The following is a 17,479-nucleotide window of genomic DNA, read 5'->3' as shown; positions in this document are numbered from 1 at the left end:
CTGCGGACCTACGCACCGCTCATCAGGGCATGCTGTGGTGGCATCTCATATACGAAATAGAGGAAGATGGGCACAGATGTTAGCTCAGGGTCAATCTTCCTCAGCAAAAGGAGGAAGATTGGCAACAAATGTCAGCTCATGGCCAATCTTCCTCACCAAAAGAAAAAATGTAGCTTCTGATCAGTATAACTGAGGTGAGGCCTGAGAGTCTGCCTTCTAACAAGGCTCCAGGTAATGCTGACACTGCTGGCATCTGTCATATTTTGAGTAGCAAGTCTCTATGGGGTATTGCCGTAGGAAGATCATCACATCCCCAATCTCTTTATCTTGCCCTTCCCAACAATGAATTCCCCCCTCCTAAAATATTACTTTCATTATGTCACTTTGCTCCTCAAAAACTTTCAGTGGTTCCCTATTCCCTTCAACATTACTCACTCAACAATAGATGTTTATTGATCCTTGATTGTGTGGCAAAGAGATTAAGACATTCTCTGACCTTATACAGTCGAGAACCAAGTGGATGAGAAAGAAACAATGTGCAGAACGATAGGAGCCAAAAGAAGAAGGGAATAGCTGATTTCTTGAGACCTCAGTTTCCTCCTTTATAAAATGAGGGTTAGACTGGACCAGTGGTATTTAATCCTCCATGTGCACTGCAGTCATTGATACCATCGTGACACAGTGTCAGCCTAGACCGATGAAATGCAGGCTCTCAGCACCTCCTGCAGTAGGGCATGGGCAGTTCTCAAAACTCTCCAGGTGACTCTAACTTACAGCCAGGTTTGAGAACCACTGGACTAACCAATGATTCCCCAAGTGTCGCCCAAACTATCAATATCAACATCACTTGGAAACTTGTTAGAATTCGAATTCTCAGGCCTCACCCCCGACCTACTGAATCAAAAACTCTGGCGGCAGGGTCCAGAAATCTGGATTTTAAACAACTCTCCAGGTGATTCTGATACTCTTTGAAAACCACTGGATTAGACAATCAGTAAATTTCCCTCCAGCTCTAAAATGCTACCGTTCTTTGACCTCTGGCAGCCTTTTCAAGGACTCTTGTTATCCAGACTTTATAGACTAAAAGTATAAGCTCTGGAATTAGACTTCCTGAGTTTAAATCCCAGCTCTCACATTTAATTGCTGTGCACTCTTGATGAGTTATCTTAGTTGTCTGTGTTTCAGATCCTCATCTATAAAATGAGGATAATAATAGTACCTATTCTCATAGAGTTGTTATGAAAATTAAATGATCTCATATATGTAATTCACTTAGCAGAGTGCCTGAGATGTGGTATTTCAGGTCATTACTCAGTCATTACCCTCCTAGCAAGGACTTCCTGGCCACTCTATCCAAAATTGCAACCTATCTCTACCATTCCTTTATCCCCTACAGTGGTTTATTTTTCTGTTTTGCAGTTATCACTCTCTAACATACCACATATTCCACTTATTGTTTTGTTTATTATCTGTCTTCCCCCACTAGGGTGTAAGCTCTATAAAATCAAGGATTTTTGTCTGTTTCTCTGAGAGCTACATCCCCAGTGTCTAGTACAGGGTCTGGCAGATTGGAGGTACTCAAAAAATGTTGGTGGGATAAGTGAGTGAATAAATATATTCATATTATTAGCAATCCAAATTTTTCCTTATTGAGAACCAACAGCTTATACTTCCTATTTATTGCTCCAAATTGTGCTTACGTCTTCTTCTGTGCTTTATTCAAATTCTGTTCCATACCTAACAATGCCTTTCTATCCCACTTCAGCCCATTTTAGGCTCTGCTCAAGGTCTACCCCTTACTTTAATATTCTCTGATGACTCTAGCTCTCCAGTTCCCTGAATGTCTACAGTGTTTACTGTCTATACTATACAATTTAACACTTAATTATCTTAGTTAATTGTCAGTGGAATGAGTAACTTCTAAGAAATTTACTGAAAGAGGCTTTATCCTTCGTGCAACAAGCCTTCATGAAAAATTAGAGAGGAAGGTGACCCCAATAGAATCATGGGAAAACTTACCATTAATTAGCCATGTTTTCCTCAAATAACAAAAATAATGCTCTACATTTTACAAAGCACTTTTATACACATCAGCCTAGTTTTGACTAGATGATCTCAGAGACTATGTCTCCTTCGTCTCAAATTTTTAAAATATCTTCAAGTGGGCCGGCCCCGTGGCTTAGTGGTTAAGTGCGTGCGCTCTGCTGCTGGCGGCCCGGGTTCGGATCCTGGGTGTGCACCGATGCACTGCTTCTCCGGCCATGCTGAGGCCACGTCCCACATACAGCAACTAGAAGGATGTGCATCTATGACATACAACTATCTACTGGGGCTTTGGGGGAAAAAATAAATAAATAAATAAATAAAATCTTTAAAAAAAAAATAAATAAAATATCTTCAAGTAAACTATAGTGACACCATTTCTTGAAGTGAAGAATTAAGAATAAATCATGAAAGTTATAATAGAAGCAGATAATGACCCAAGAAGTTGTCAAGTTCAGCAATGGTAAATTAGTGGCTTTCTCACCCCCAGTCCTCTTGCTAACTGGGTCTGGAAGAGGCTCACCATCATCCCCAGTGCAGCCCTTTAGGCAGACGTTGCCAAATTGATCAGAGCTGGCAGACAAGGGGACACCCATTTGCTATCCTAACCTAGTCTAACCATCTCGGTTCTAAAAGCAAAGGAAACTGATGCTAAGAAATTTAAAGTAACTTGTCTAGGCACATATGTGGTAGCAGACCAAGACCAGAACCAGCCTCCTGACTCCTCGTCCAGGACTCTCTCCACTGCCCCTCTTAATTCATTTCTGAAATTCAGTATTTAAATTTCTATTCTAAAGCAATCAAAACACAAGAAGCAAACCTTTTACAGCGAGTTTTCATATAAATGCTCATGAATATAACATTGAAACAAAAAATGACAGCTTCGAGTTGAATGATAGACAGAGTCGGTTAGTCTGTTATTTATCAGTTGGGTTTATTTACCTAAGCCTAGAATGTGTCATGACTGGAAATAGACAAAACAGATGATTTTGATTTCACTGTCCTAGAAAAAGAAAAGGGAAGTAGTCTTCATTAATAGGAACTGGGCTCAAATCCAGTCCCAAAATAATTTATACTACTGAATCAACTTTTAAAGGTGACCTTTCTCTCATTAATGGCAAAGCATTATTTCAAATATAGCTTAATCACTAAATTTAAATTATAGGAAAATGTACATATTTGAAGGAATATGAAAAAAGAGATGAGGGAGAGAAATAAACATCTATTTTAAAATAAATAATGACCATTTCCTCACCATGGAAATTACGGTCACATTTTACAATTATAATTTTCCAGAGCCTCTCTCTAAAGCAGTTTCCAAATATTACAACCACCTTTGTAACTCAGTTGGAATGAAACTGACTTGTCAAATTTTACCTAGCCAATTGATAATTCTGTCTTGATTAACTCTCATTTTTAGGCATACTACAATTGGAGCTGCTTTTTTGGGAGAAATCATCATCTAACACAGTTAGAAATTGCCTCTGGCACTGTCTGCATCACCCAAGGAAACCAGGATGACAACTGGCAGTTCTATTACTTCACAGAGTTAATCCATTTTAGCAACTATGTTACTTAGTTATAAGATACCAGCAGTTGGTCCCATAGCCTGTCCTTTGACCCCGAGAAGGTGAGCCTGTCTCATATTTGAGGGTAGGATGAGGGAAATTGCAAACACACAGTCTCTTCTTTTCAACATGCACCGTGCCATGCGGGGACGGGGGCGGGTGGATGATAGGAAGTTCAGGGCCTGCACTGCCCCTGCTCCACAAAAAAAGGCAGTCAGTTCGGGGGTTCTCCTAGGGGCTAGATATACACAGGAACAATCCCAGAAAAATCCCCTCAGAAAAATCTAGCCACAAATTGATGCTTGCTAAGAGAGCCCCAGAAGGCTGGAGTGATTCTTAGCTCAACCCCCTTTGTCAGTTGAGATCACTGGTGTTCCACGAATTGGGTCAAAACAAGAATGAAATCAAGAGATCTGGTCAGACCCCATCATGCTAGCGCAGGCATGGATCCTTCAGGTAGACAAGGTAACCAAGATGAATCTTGACTTTGAGAAAGTGGACCAGTAGTTTCTGAAAAATGTTTGTGAAACATTGGAGCTCTCTGCTCTCCAGCCTAGTCATTCCAAAAATTCAGAGATCACTTCCCTGGCATCACATTATTGAATTATTTTTTCAATCGACCCACTTACTCATCTGGAAAAGGGGACAAGTACCCCAACTCACTTAGCAGAAATATTTTTAGTTGGTGTCAAAGACACCCTTCACAATTATGGAAAATTCTTTAAAACACTACTGTTTACATAACAAAAACCGAAATTCCTGAAAACTGACTGTGTGCTGGCTAATCCAACATAGTAAGGAGAGGATAATTTGAGTTGGAAAGACTTGATTTGGAATCAGTTTTGTCACTTCCTAGCTCTGTGACCAGGAGCAAATTACTTATTATCTTTGAGCCCAAGTTTTTTCTTTTGTAAAATAATCCTAATAAAATGTATTTCACAATGCAATTCTGAGGATTACATAAACACAGGAAAAGGCATAAAAATGCCTGACCCATGATAGAAACTAAAAAAATATTAATTTCCTCCCCCCATTTCCTTTTTTCTAGTAAAGAAAATATCTATGTTAAAATGCTTTTGAGTGTTGTATATGGTTTAAAAAATTAAGTAACATGTCAATGTCTTATCTATGCAACTGTAGTTTACATTGCTAATTTGAAGCAACTACTATTTATGTATGTAATTATACATAAAATTTAAATGAATTATAACTCTATGCAGTCATCTAGTTGAAAAATTCAAATGGGTACCATAATCTGGATCTCTTTTTCCAGGAATATTTTGCAATTTTATTTCTCTTCTAATCAAGCCCACTATGGTAGAAAAAAAAGAGTGAAGATCTACCCCGCTTCAGTTGAATAATAGCCATATTTTATGGCTTCTTTTCCATGGAATCCTCTTCTTTTGTGTTGGACAACATGCATCTCTCAAAATATTTCTGCTTATCTGTCCTTCCAGAGCCTTCTTATGGCCTCTAATATTGCAAATATAGCAAGACAGTCTTATGAGCAAATATGCACAGTCCTACAAAAAAAGAAGGGAGAAAAGCAGATTTGATGCATCTAAGAGAGTAGGCAGGAACAGTCTTATGGCCAAGAACAACAGCAGGGGTGTCCATCTGTCCATCACTGAGCTGAGTTGTGCCCACTAGTCATCAACAGGAGGTGGCCATGTGGGCATCACACTAAAATAGAATTTCTGTCATCAGGAAGACAAGATGAGGAGGGAAGAAAAGGATTAACTGTTTAGAATCAATTTCTGGGCTAGCGTGCTATATAGAAAGAATTGCTGCACGTTTCTTACTCATAGACTATAAAGCTTTATTCATTCATTAAACATTTTCTGGATGCTTTTTAGAAGCCAGGCCCTGCGCTACCCACTACGGATACAAAGAATAATTTCTTTCTTTTAGGGCTTCTGCTTCTAATGAGAGGGACAGAGAAGTAAACAAATAATTATAACACAGTAAGATGACAGCTAATGTGTATACAGTATGCCATGGGAACCCAAAGAAAGAAGTAATTAACCATGCAAAAACATGGCAACTTTACAAATTTGTAAGTCATTTTTGCACAGGAGCTATGCTAATCTTCTCTGTAATATTCCACTGTTGTTATAAGTGCTACAGAAGTGAGGCCAACCACAGAAGTAGAACAGAAAATCCAAGAATGAACAGATGGGTCTTATAAACTACGTTTGTTTTAGGGTGTAAGAAAAAGTCTTTACCTTCATTTATTGCAGTCTTTTTTTTAAGTATGTGTGTATGTTTAATTTTTATATAGATTTTAATCATATTAACTCCATCTGAACATGTCAATTTCTATTTTCTACAGTATGCTTGAGAATGTGACCATTGGACAATATAGATAGATGTAGGTACGGATACAGATGTAGATGTAGAGATAAATGTAGAAATAGATAGCTTCTTGGCTTCTGGAAATATTAGCTATGACATATTTCTTAAATTTTACAATGAAACTGTTTCTTTCAGGCAATTTACTAACAGAGAGTGAACACAAGGCACAGCATTTGTTGGCATTTAGCAAAATTAAGATGTTAATACAAATAAATCCACAGCAGCTTTAAAACAGACCATAAACACTTCCTTTCAATTGTAGAAATGAATAAGGAGTGAATTGATGCATTTCCCATTTAAGCGAAAGTAGTAGAAAGTCTGAGTAAACTGTCAGCTTGAAAATCCTATTTAAATGTTTACTGGCTTTGTTGCCAACACGGGCACTTGGAAACATAAAATTCACATCAGTTTCAGATGAAATATATTATTCCTTTCTGAGGCAATGTTTGGTGCTAAATCATTTACCCAGGGCTCATCTGGGTTATCTCTGGTGTTGGCATTCCTCTTTGTTGTCCCTGAAGCCATCTACTGCCCTGGAGTTACATGTACAAAGATATTGGTGTTCCACTCCATGACCCCTCCCCTAGTCACAGGAGCCAATGGCACTTTCTGAAATGGAGCACAAGGCATTCGCTTGCCTATGGTACTAGCACCAGGCTCACCCAGAGTCCAGGCCGGCCTTGAAGAACCCACTCGAAAGAAAAACAGCCATCACTCTCCCTGCCTCTGTCCTGATGTCCTGTCCTGGTGGCCACCAAAACTGAAATGCTTTATCCCCTGACAAACTCAAGGGACAAACTCAACAGATCAAGTAACATAGATCTACTATTACGCATCAATCTGACAAGACATGAAAATCCTAAACTTTATCTCTAATCTCTACTTCAGTCACATAATTAACCTTTTCCACGTGCCAAAATTCGTTTGTACTTTACTTATATACAGTGAAAACCACAGTGCCCATCTATAGATATTTGCTTAATGTTTTTATTCTGTCCATCTACCAACTTTATATAAATAATTCCCGGTCGCTGTTCTCGATGTGATTCTCATATTACGATACCTAGCACAGCTTCACAGCTCATTTTCTGTTACTGACTATCTTGTATTGACGGTGCTGCAGCTTGTCTGTTCCACTTGAATGAGTATACAAGTGCTGTCCTACGAATGGACAAGTTTCTACCAAGATCTATGCTATTTTCTATGATTTTTGTTAGAGATTTCTAATCATAGTTTTTCATTTATTGTACATATAAAACCACAAAAAATTTGACTAAAAGATAAAATGTAAATGTCCTTACAGAGTGAGACGAATAATGCCTCAAGCCCAAGGAGTCTGACTTATCAATGCTGTAGAAAAAGTCATTCATTAATTTAGGGTCAAAGGTCCGCAAGCTACTTGACATTAAATGGAAGCCAAGAGAAGCACCAATTAGCGGAAGTTAAAAAAAAAGTGGATACTACTGTCAAAGAAATAGTTTCTTTCTGATCATGAAAGTTGTGATGTCTCTTCTAGGTTATCTAACAGCCGATATTCAGAAAAGAGAGATAAATATTAGATAGGCAACATGGAAAAGATCTCAGTAACACTCAATTTACAAGTGTACCATGGTTTCAAAACTCCAGGAGTGTGCCAGTGGTGTAGCTCTGAGAAATTATTTTCCCTTAAAGCTCTGTTAGACATGGTAGCAACACCTTGCTCGCTGCTCACATAAGCCAATCTAAGCTGTAACGTAGTTGAAGTACAATAAGGCCCTCGTAATTCTATCTCAAATACACTTAACCATTTGTAACACACTTCTGAATTTCAATTTGTGAACAAAATAAAAACCACTGTTTATTCAGCACATACATACTACTTCTCAGCCAGTGCGCCAATTTAGTCCTTACTTCAGTCTGTGAGACAATTACTGTTATTCCTTTTTATAGAGGAGCAAACAGGCCTAAAATACTAAAGTAATCTCCCTCAGGCGTGAGTGCATGAGTAACACTGCATATTTGCATAAAATAAAATGATGCAAATTTTCTGTCCTTTAAGTCAGTCATTCCCCAGTTTTCATACTTGAGGAGCAATTGCAATCTGCTCTCGGAGGGCAGAGGCTCTGGAGGCAGAATCCCCTGTGACACGTTCTCGGGAGCAGTGGTCCCTGTCAGTGACCGCCCACATGGTACAATGCAGCTGCAGCCTTCGAGGAGCCCACGCAGATTTACACATTCTTGGGCCCTTTTTTAAGAGTCTTGTTAGACCTTTAGATCCTATTCTTAATAACCTTTTCAATCTTTTTAAAATACTCAGCAAAGATCAAAGCTGCTGCTTAGCCTTGAGCTCCACATTCCATACCTTCCAATTTAATTTGTACTTATGCAACACTTGACTTATTTTCATAGCAGAGAATAGATTTTTCTGTCATGAAGGAATAAAATTTGCCCTTAAGGAAAATAGTATTCATTTTCAATAACAATTTGCTAAGTCGGGGCCGGCCCGTGGCAGAGTGGTTAAGTGCGCGCTCCGCTGCTGGCCGCCGGGGTTCGGATCCCGGGTGTGCACAGGTGCACTGCTTGACAGGCCATGCTGTGGCGGCGTCCCATATAAAGTGGCAGAAGAGAGGCACAGATATTAGCCCAGGGCCAGTCTTCCTCAGCAAAAAAAGAAAAAGAGGAGGATTGTCATGGATGTTATCTCAGGGCTGCTCTTCCTCACACACACACACAAAAATTTACTAAGTAACTACCTTTTTGAAAGTTAAAGGCTAACCCTGAAGAGGGTAAAACAGTGGATAAGACATGGTCTGTCCCTCCCAGGGGCTTAAAACCTAATTATGGAGACAGAAATAGAAATCAGGGTCAAAATTTAAAATGGAAACTCATAATCCCTCTCCAAGGAACAACTTCTGACACCATGTTGCTTCTCTAAGGAGCAAGCTCTGGCTTCCCAATATGAGAAAGGAGGCTGAAAACAATAATCCTCTAAGATCAATGTTAAAGATTTTGGTTCTAGCAATAACTCTTAAGGTGGAGGGAGTGAAGTAGTAGAAAGTTTCAGAATTGACTTGTGTATGCATGGGGATGTGCTTCTACAAACCACTTCCCTTGCTTACCACCCCTCCCCCAGAATCACTGCTCTGGGGAGCTCCAAGTGTAGAAGGGAGGATGCCATGCATCTCAGAGGTCTGGAGACAGGAAAAGATTGAGAACCACAATGTCCAACATGCTGTAGTTTTTCAGGTGCAGCTCCTAATGACACCAGAGTGTATATTCATTTCTCTATTTTTCCTTATTTAATATTGAACAAATACTATTTCACACAAAAGTCCAGATCAAGAGGGACTTAATTCTGGGAGATGATTACCTTCGTCACTCATTAAGGTAAGAGGCTGTCTCTTCAGAAGGAGGCCTGAACACCGCAAAACTGAGTGGCTTAGAAAGGAGTCTGTGATAAAAACAAGTATGAAGATGGTTATTTAAAGCAAATGACTTTAACTTATTAAAAACCAGACTTTTGGGAATATTCCCATAACCTACGATGATTTATGCTCCCTAAAAACCCAGAGAATTAGCCTACTTCTCTTCTAACATAAAATACTACAGGTATCCACTCTCTCTTGAGAAGACTTCGTTCTCCTCTACTACTAAAATAAAATTCTCAGTGCTACAGCATCCTAAATCTATCTCAGTCCTTATTTTTATTATCTACTCTTACACTTTACATCCACCTGTAAAATACATCCCTAACCAGTTGATGTCTCTATCTCAGCCTCCACCCAGAGGCACCCTTTTTCAGCATCACATTTATGTTTAGCTGCCACACTGATCAACAAATTAATTGCGAGAGATGGCATTTTTCTTTTGAGTTTAGCTTTGTTTGTTCTAATATTAGGAAGAGGTTTTTTTTTTTTAAATGATTAAATAACACATAACTCATTGTAAAAATTTGTTACAAAAAAGCGTGTTTAAAATGAAAGGGAAAAGCAACCTAATTTTACCACATAGAAATCACTACTAAAGTTTTGTTATTTTCTCTATGTATGTTTTTTAACTTTTTACTTTGGAATAATTTTAAACTTACAGAAAAGTTGCAAAAATGGTACAGAGTCTCTGCATACCCTTCACCCAGCTTCTCCTGCTGATAACATCTTTCATTATTACGGTATAATTATCGAAATCTTCCTTGTATATTTTGACAAAGTTAAAATCATACTTTTTGTTCCCTGCTTCTTTTATTTAATATGACAGCATAAACATTTCTATAATTTACAAATTTTTGAAAACATTTTAATGTTAAGTAATGTCATACTGTGCCAATGAATATTTCATTTAACTATTTCCACACTGTTGGTCTCTCATTTTAAATTACGTTTTTAGTTATTATTGAAGGTGAACATTTTAAATGCTTATCAGTCATTTTTATTTCATCTTTTCTAAATTATTTATTCAGGCTCTTTGCCTATGTACGTGTGGGTGTTTGAATGTATTACTTACAAATTTGTCTAAAGTTTGCAGATTAAGAACATTAAGCTTTTGACTCAAAGATTGCAAATATTTTTTATCGATGATTACATTTTGCTAATTCGTTTTGTTTTCATTTTGATAATCAAAAACAATTCTGCCAATTGAAAACAAGATATCTCTCTTATACTAGAAATTTGTAATTGAAAGTCATCTTCATAAAATAAGACTCTCATTCCCTAACTCAGCATTTCTCAAACTGAGACCCACCAATCACTAAGCATCTGAAGATGTGACTACTGGGAATTACGGGAATTTCTTCCCTTTAAAAAAAGATTCATATATTATTCAAATTTAACAAAAACTGCGATAGGTACAAAGATCAAAGGGGGAATCCCAAGTTATAATAAGATGCCACATCATACAAAATAAAAACGGTTTATCAAAGGATCAATTTGTATTGTATGTGCTCTAGTGTTAATTATTTTATAATATTTTAATGTCTTATAAATATTTATAACTAAACTATAACTAAACTGAACACTGATTTCTTTTTTATTGCTACAAACTGAAAATCAGAGAGCTATATTACACTTCAGCAATACCAAATTGCTTAAAAGTCCCCAAAACAGCCCAAGCTTTCTTCCATCTCCTGCCTCTGCCCTACTGCTCCCTTTGCCTGGAATCTCTCCTGCTCCATCCTTCCACCCCCACCAAGTGGAAAACTCCTGGGCCTCATTGTTGTTCCTCTCCACCATACCACCTCTTCTTCCCCATATTGTCTTTTTTTTTTCTGTGAGGAAGATCAGCCCTGAGCTAACATCGATGCCAATCCTCCTGTTTTTGCCGAAGAAGACTGGCACTGGGCTAACATCCGTGCCCATCTTCCTCTACTTTATATGGGACACTGCCACAGCATGGCTTGACAAGCAGTGCGTCTGTGCGCGCCCGGGATCCAAACCTGCAAACCCTTGGGCAGCCGCAGCAGACTGCGCACTTAACCACTAGCCACCAGGCCGCCCCTTCCCCATATTGTCTTAATTATTGCGTTCTCTATAACTACTTCTCTATGTTTACTTTTACCATCACATATTAAATTTGTTTTTATAGCTGCCCCTCCCCTACTGTCAGTAACCTGAGAACAGAAGCCTCAGTCATCGCTGCAGCCCCAGTGCATAGCAAAGTTCATGACATACAATAGAAGCCCATTAATGTTTACAAAATGAACTGAATTATCCATGTAAGGTAACAATCTTCTGGGAGAGTTATAAGAAACTCGATCTTGTTTTCTGAATTATACCAACAAATAATATTGCAAGTTCTTCTACCAACTCTGCCATCAGTGCTGTCTCACGGGGTCCACAGTGTCACTTTGGCACTGTCGAATGCTTTCTGTTCAGTAACAGTGACTCAAGCAGAAAAGAACACCCTTCCTCAGGTAAAAGATTAATAATCATTTTTTCTTGAACTGTGTATGTTGAAATTATTTCAAACTTACAGAAGAGTTGGAAGGCTAGAACAAAGAACTGTTGTACACCCTTCAACCAGATTCACCAGTTGTTATCATTTTGCCATATTTGATTTCTCTCTCTTTCTCCAGACACACACACACACCCCACAAAATATTTTTCCTAAACCATTTGAGAGTTATTTGCAGAATCATGCCCTTTTATCCCTAAATACTTCAGTGTTCATTTCCTAAGAACAAGAACGTTCTCTTATGTAGTCACAGCATATTTGTCAAATCCAGGATATAACATTTACATAACATTTTTATCTAATATACAGTCTACATTCCTTTTTCTCCAATGTCCTTTGTAGAATTTTTTTTCTCTGATCCAGATCCAAGATTGCACATTACACGTAGTTGGCATGTCTTGTTAGTCCACTTCATCTGGAACAGTTCTTCATACTTTGTTTTTCATGATATTGAAATTTTTCAAAAGTACCACAGTAGTTATTTTGAAGAATTTCCATTTGGGTCTGTCTAATGTTTCCGTGTGATTAGATCCGAGTTAAGCATTTTTGGCAGGAATTCTACATAAACGATGTGACTTTCTCAGCGCATCACATGAGGAACCAAATCTCAGGTTATCCCATCATTGGTGATATTAACTTTGATCACCCAATAAGGTGGTGTTGGTCAGGTTGCTCCACTGTAAAGTTACCATTTCTCACTTTGTAATTAATAAGTTACCTCTGGGGAGATACCTTGATAATATACAAATATGCCATTCCTCTTCAAACTTTTAGCATCTCCTGATTATTCCTCTGAATCAGTTGTTTCCATAGTGGTTGCAAAATGGCAATTCCCTACTTCCATTATTCCTTCTATGTCTATTAGTTAACATAACTTTTCTTTTTTCTTAAAGTTCTTCTCCTTGATTTGTATTTTTATTCCTTATAAGTATGTCCAAATTCAAGATTTTTCAAAAGTTATTTTTAAATCTATTTTTTAAATGTTCTCATATTTTTCTTTAATTTTACGTTTTCCGTGTTACACGTTAAGAAGCCTAGAGCTGACATTTCATATTGCTCCTCTTAACCGTTTTTCTACTTTGCTTGAAACCTCTAAGTCTTGCTTCAAACTTATTATCATGCAAGACTAGCCCTGTCTCATTACAAGGCTACCAGTCCTGGAAAATGTCTTACTCCTGTCTAAGAATCTTGTTAATACATCTCTGGTTTGTACAGACTAATTCTCATTTTTATCATGTTTCGTCACACAGCGGAGAATAAGGAAGACATAGTCTAATCTTGTAATTCAGGGACCAGTAACCTTCTATCCTACTAGTTCAATTTTATGTTCAGACAAGAATCAAAATGAAATCCTCAGAGAATAGATTGGTCTAATAACTTCAGCGAAAAAAATACTTAGGAAGTTAACTTTCTGAAATTTAATAATTTTTAAATGTATATATTTACTATTAAGCAACCACAATACTAAACAATAATTTAGGCAATTTTGCTACTAAATGTTATTAAAATTCTTTATTTCTGAAGTTCTATCTCTAGTCAGTACATTAAATGCTAAAGGTCCCAAAATATGCTCTTTTCCCAAGTCAAACAGCCAAGTCAAGAAGTGCCTGTCTGTTGGAAAGGGGCTAACAAGGACCACGGACTACGTATAACACTTCTTATGTCTGTGAAGATTGTTTACCAATGAAGTTATCAAGAAACAGCCAACACCAATTGTGTACGGTGAAAAATAATTTGAAACTGGGAAACTATGGCATAGAGGATCATAGATTTTCAGACCTAGAAAGGATCTCATCCAAAGATCTCACTTTGTAGATGAAGAAATCAAGACAAGGAAGCATGATGTGACTTGGCCAAATTCATGTCAAAGTAGATAAGGGTGAAGTGTTAATTAAAAATGCAGAAATGAGGTTGATGATCTGAAGAGCTTAAGTCCATTAGTGTTTCTATAACACACTGTCAGGTTTGTCAAGTGCTGCCTAGTTCCCCATCTTTTGCATCCTTCCTCTCTCAAAAGTTATGGCTGTAGCGGGGGACCGGCCCCAAGGCCAAGTGGTTCAAGTCCCCTGAGATCCACTTCAGCAGCTCGGGTTTATGGGTTCGGAACCTACTCCACTCATCACCCATGGTGTGGAGACATCCCACATACAAAGTAGAGGAAGATTGGCATGGATGTTAGCTCAGGGCTAGTTTTCCTCAGACAAAAAAAAAAAGAGGAAGATCACCACCAGATGTTAGCTCAGGGCAAATCTTCCTCACAAAAAAATTTTTTTAAAAGCTATGGCTATAATCTCAGTCCCAGCCTGGTTTCTAGAAGCAATCCTGATTTTAGAAAGGTGAGATTTAAGGAAATTTAGCCAACCTCTCTAGAACCGACATCAAATTAAACGTGCTCTTTTTTCTTAACTCTGACTTTATATGCAGAAGTTCTGCTCTGACTCCTTGACCAAATTCCCATCTTGAACCAATGATTGACCTCTTCTATCTGTTGGCCACTCACCTGCCCAGATCTTCAAATATTAGCATCACTGAAAATTCTCCACTATCTTGCTCTTCCTTCTTTGTTAGTATACCTCTGTCACCATATGTTGAATTACTCCATCTCACTTCCAACACCTGTGATCTTTCTCAATAAATGAATAGATTCATTTATTCAACATTTATTCAGTACCTCTTCTATGTCAAGCATTGTGCTAAGCACAGGCGTAGAGAGTAGTGATGAAAAGGGGTGTACTTTAATTCCTGACCTTAAGGAACTTACATTCTTGTGAGGATGACAGACTGTAAGTGGGGTCACAGAGAAACAATCATGTAATTACTATGTGAGAAAAGTGTCAGGAAGGAAATAAGAAATAATGGAGTTTAGTCAGGGAAACCTCTCTGGGAAGGTAACACGAAGGATGGAGATTTGAAGGATGAAACTGAACTAGCCATGTGAAGCACTGGAAAGAGGATTTCAGGCCAGAAAACAGCGGGTGTGAATATCCTAAAAACGCTTGGGGAATTGGAGGGACTAAATGGAGGCTAGTGTGGCTGGAATATATTGAGGAAAGAGGAAAGATGCTTAAACAAGAAAGGAGAGGCAGATCATGCCAACTCCTGTGGACCAGGGGAAGGAATTTTGATTATAATATAATCATAATGAGAAGCCATTGAAGGCTCTAAGTAGGGAAACCACATGATCTTCATTTTTAAAAGATTACTCTGGCAAGTTGAAAACAGGTGTTCAAACAAAAACATGTACACAAATGTTCATAGCAGCATTATTCATAATAGTCAAAAAGTAGAAACAACCCAAATGTCCATCAACTGATGAAGGGATAAACAAAATGTGATACATCCATACATTGGAATATTATTCAGCCATAAAAAATAATGAAGTACTGATATATGCTACTTCATGGATGAACCTCAAAAACATTACACCAAGTGAAAGAAGCCAGATATAAAAGGTCACAAATGTACAATTTTACCTATATGAAATGTCCAGAATAGGCAAATTCATAGAGACAGAAAGTAGATCAGTGGTTTCCAAGGGCTGAGGGAAGGAGAATGGGAAGTGAGTGATTAATGGATGTGGGTTTCTTTTTGAAAATGTCCTGGAATTAGATAATATTGATGGTTGCAAAACGTTGTGAATATATGAAAAGTCACTTAATTGTACACTTTTAAAATGGTTAAGATGAATTTTATGCTACATGAATTTTACCTCAATACAGAAAAGGACCACTCTGCACAACAGATTAGTTTGTAGGGGAGGGGCGCTAGCTACCACAGGAGGCAGTCCATAACTGGACTAGAGTGGAGACGGTAGAGGTGGAGAAAAGGCAAAAGATCCATTGTATATTTTGGAAGCAAAATTTATAGGATTTGCTGATGTCAGGGACTGAGGGTAAGAGCGGGAGGCAGAGAAGGAGAGAAGAAGAAAGAGAGAAAAGGAGGGAGGGACCTAGAAGTACTCAGAGACTGCCGGACTTGGAGGAGAAACATGCTCTAAGAAGAAATGAAGAGCTCAACTTTGGACACATTAACCTTAAGATGCCCCTGACCCAGTAAAGAAACTTCCACTTTCCAGTACATTACTTCAACTTTTCTCAACTTTAGTTTCTTTATCTATAAAACAGGAATATGAACAGTATTTATCTGAGATGGTTGTAGTGAGAATTAAATTTGGTAATTGTTGTAAAGTTCTTAGCACAATTTCTAACACATGATTAAATCCTCAATCACTGTTAGAGATTATTGTTGTTGTTATAATCTTTGTCCTGATTACCATACTTATTCCATAGGCTGCCTTTCTGTTCCTCCTCCAGCACCTGGAGATGCTTGGCCCAACCCAGAGGGCAGGTTTTGAACAAAGTCTCAGACTCTCCCAATCTGCTCTGTCTTGCTGCAGCTGAGTCCACAACTAGCCATGATCTGAGACATCTTGACAGAGGGACCTGACTTGCTGAAAATAATATTCAGATCCCTTAACTAGGTAGGTATATTCCTATGGTGGAAAAAGCACATTGGGCTCAAATAATTGCAGGACAATTTCCTTATTAAAAGCATCCAACTCACTTTCTTCTAATTTTATACGTACTTGGCATCCTCCTGTCCTTAATTTTATTTCCCAAGCTTTCTTTCCCACAGGGAATAAAATGTGCTGACAAGCTGACATGAGTATTCCAGTCTGCTTGGCAGTTAATTTCCTCATAGAGACTTGTAAATTGATGTTCTGCTTTATAATCAGACTCTTGTAAGTTTGGTTAGAAGGAATCAATTTGCCTGGGCCTGTTAACCTCTGGGTGACCACATAATAACCCTGTTTCTGAACCTGAAAGCTGCGAGTCAGACTCTGGGCAATGATGAGTCTGCGTGTCAGACTCTGGGCAATGTCAAGGAATGACACATACACTGTGACACCAGGCTGAAACAGACATTCAGATTTAACAATACAATATTTCACAGAGTAGTTGTGAATATTAAATGAGTTAATATATATTAAAGTGCCTGGAACATGTTAGACTCTCAATAAACATTAGTTTATTTTTTAAACCATATGCAATTCAACAGGGAAAAAAATCCAAGTATGAAAAATTTCCAGATGAACTGAAATGATCCTAAATTTTTTTCCCACTCCATCCCAATCTCTCCTTAACCCTCCTTCTTCCAAAGAGTTTCCTTTCTAGTGGTTTCTCATTTACGCTACTACCTTTTGCCATTGGCTGTGTTCATAGTTTATCATTCTACAATGTCTACAGAGAGGATCACTGCAAATAAAAATGATATCTGAAAATAATCTTATATATTCTGAGGAATAATTTACAAGCTCTGTCATCTTGGGCAAGTCACCTAAACTAGCTTCATGTCTGTGTCTCATTAGTCAGTAACTACGTGCCTTACCATCCATCCTATAATGTCTCTTGGTTGTCCCTTTTATCTCTAATATCTATAAACTATATTCACTACTGAATTCTCCAGCACTTAGCACAAAGTATGTGCTATTGATATTTATGTTGAATGATTGGATGGATGTATTTTAAGACTATATTTTGCTCACGACTCTCATAAATAAGCCCAATTTTTATAATAAAGAAAATGGA

The 17,479-nt window shown here is 38.0% G+C and overlaps 1 non-coding gene across 1 annotated transcript; it reads right to left on the bottom strand.

Annotated features, from left to right (window-relative positions):
• Positions 1-5,642: 5,642 nt before the first annotated feature.
• LOC147918086 (U6 spliceosomal RNA) lies at positions 5,643-5,748 on the bottom strand. The gene has a single exon (XR_015549339.1). It is a non-coding gene; the product is annotated as a U6 spliceosomal RNA (small nuclear RNA).
• Between the last annotated feature and the right edge of the window lie 11,731 nt (positions 5,749-17,479).

The sequence above is a fragment of the Ceratotherium simum genome, chromosome 2, assembly GCF_057802395.1.
Source record: "Ceratotherium simum simum isolate JZ-2026a chromosome 2, ASM5780239v1, whole genome shotgun sequence".
In the NCBI taxonomy this organism is placed as follows: domain Eukaryota; kingdom Metazoa; phylum Chordata; class Mammalia; order Perissodactyla; family Rhinocerotidae; genus Ceratotherium; species Ceratotherium simum.
Note: the sequence above shows the minus strand (reverse complement) of the source record. Positions and strands in the feature narration are given on the sequence as shown.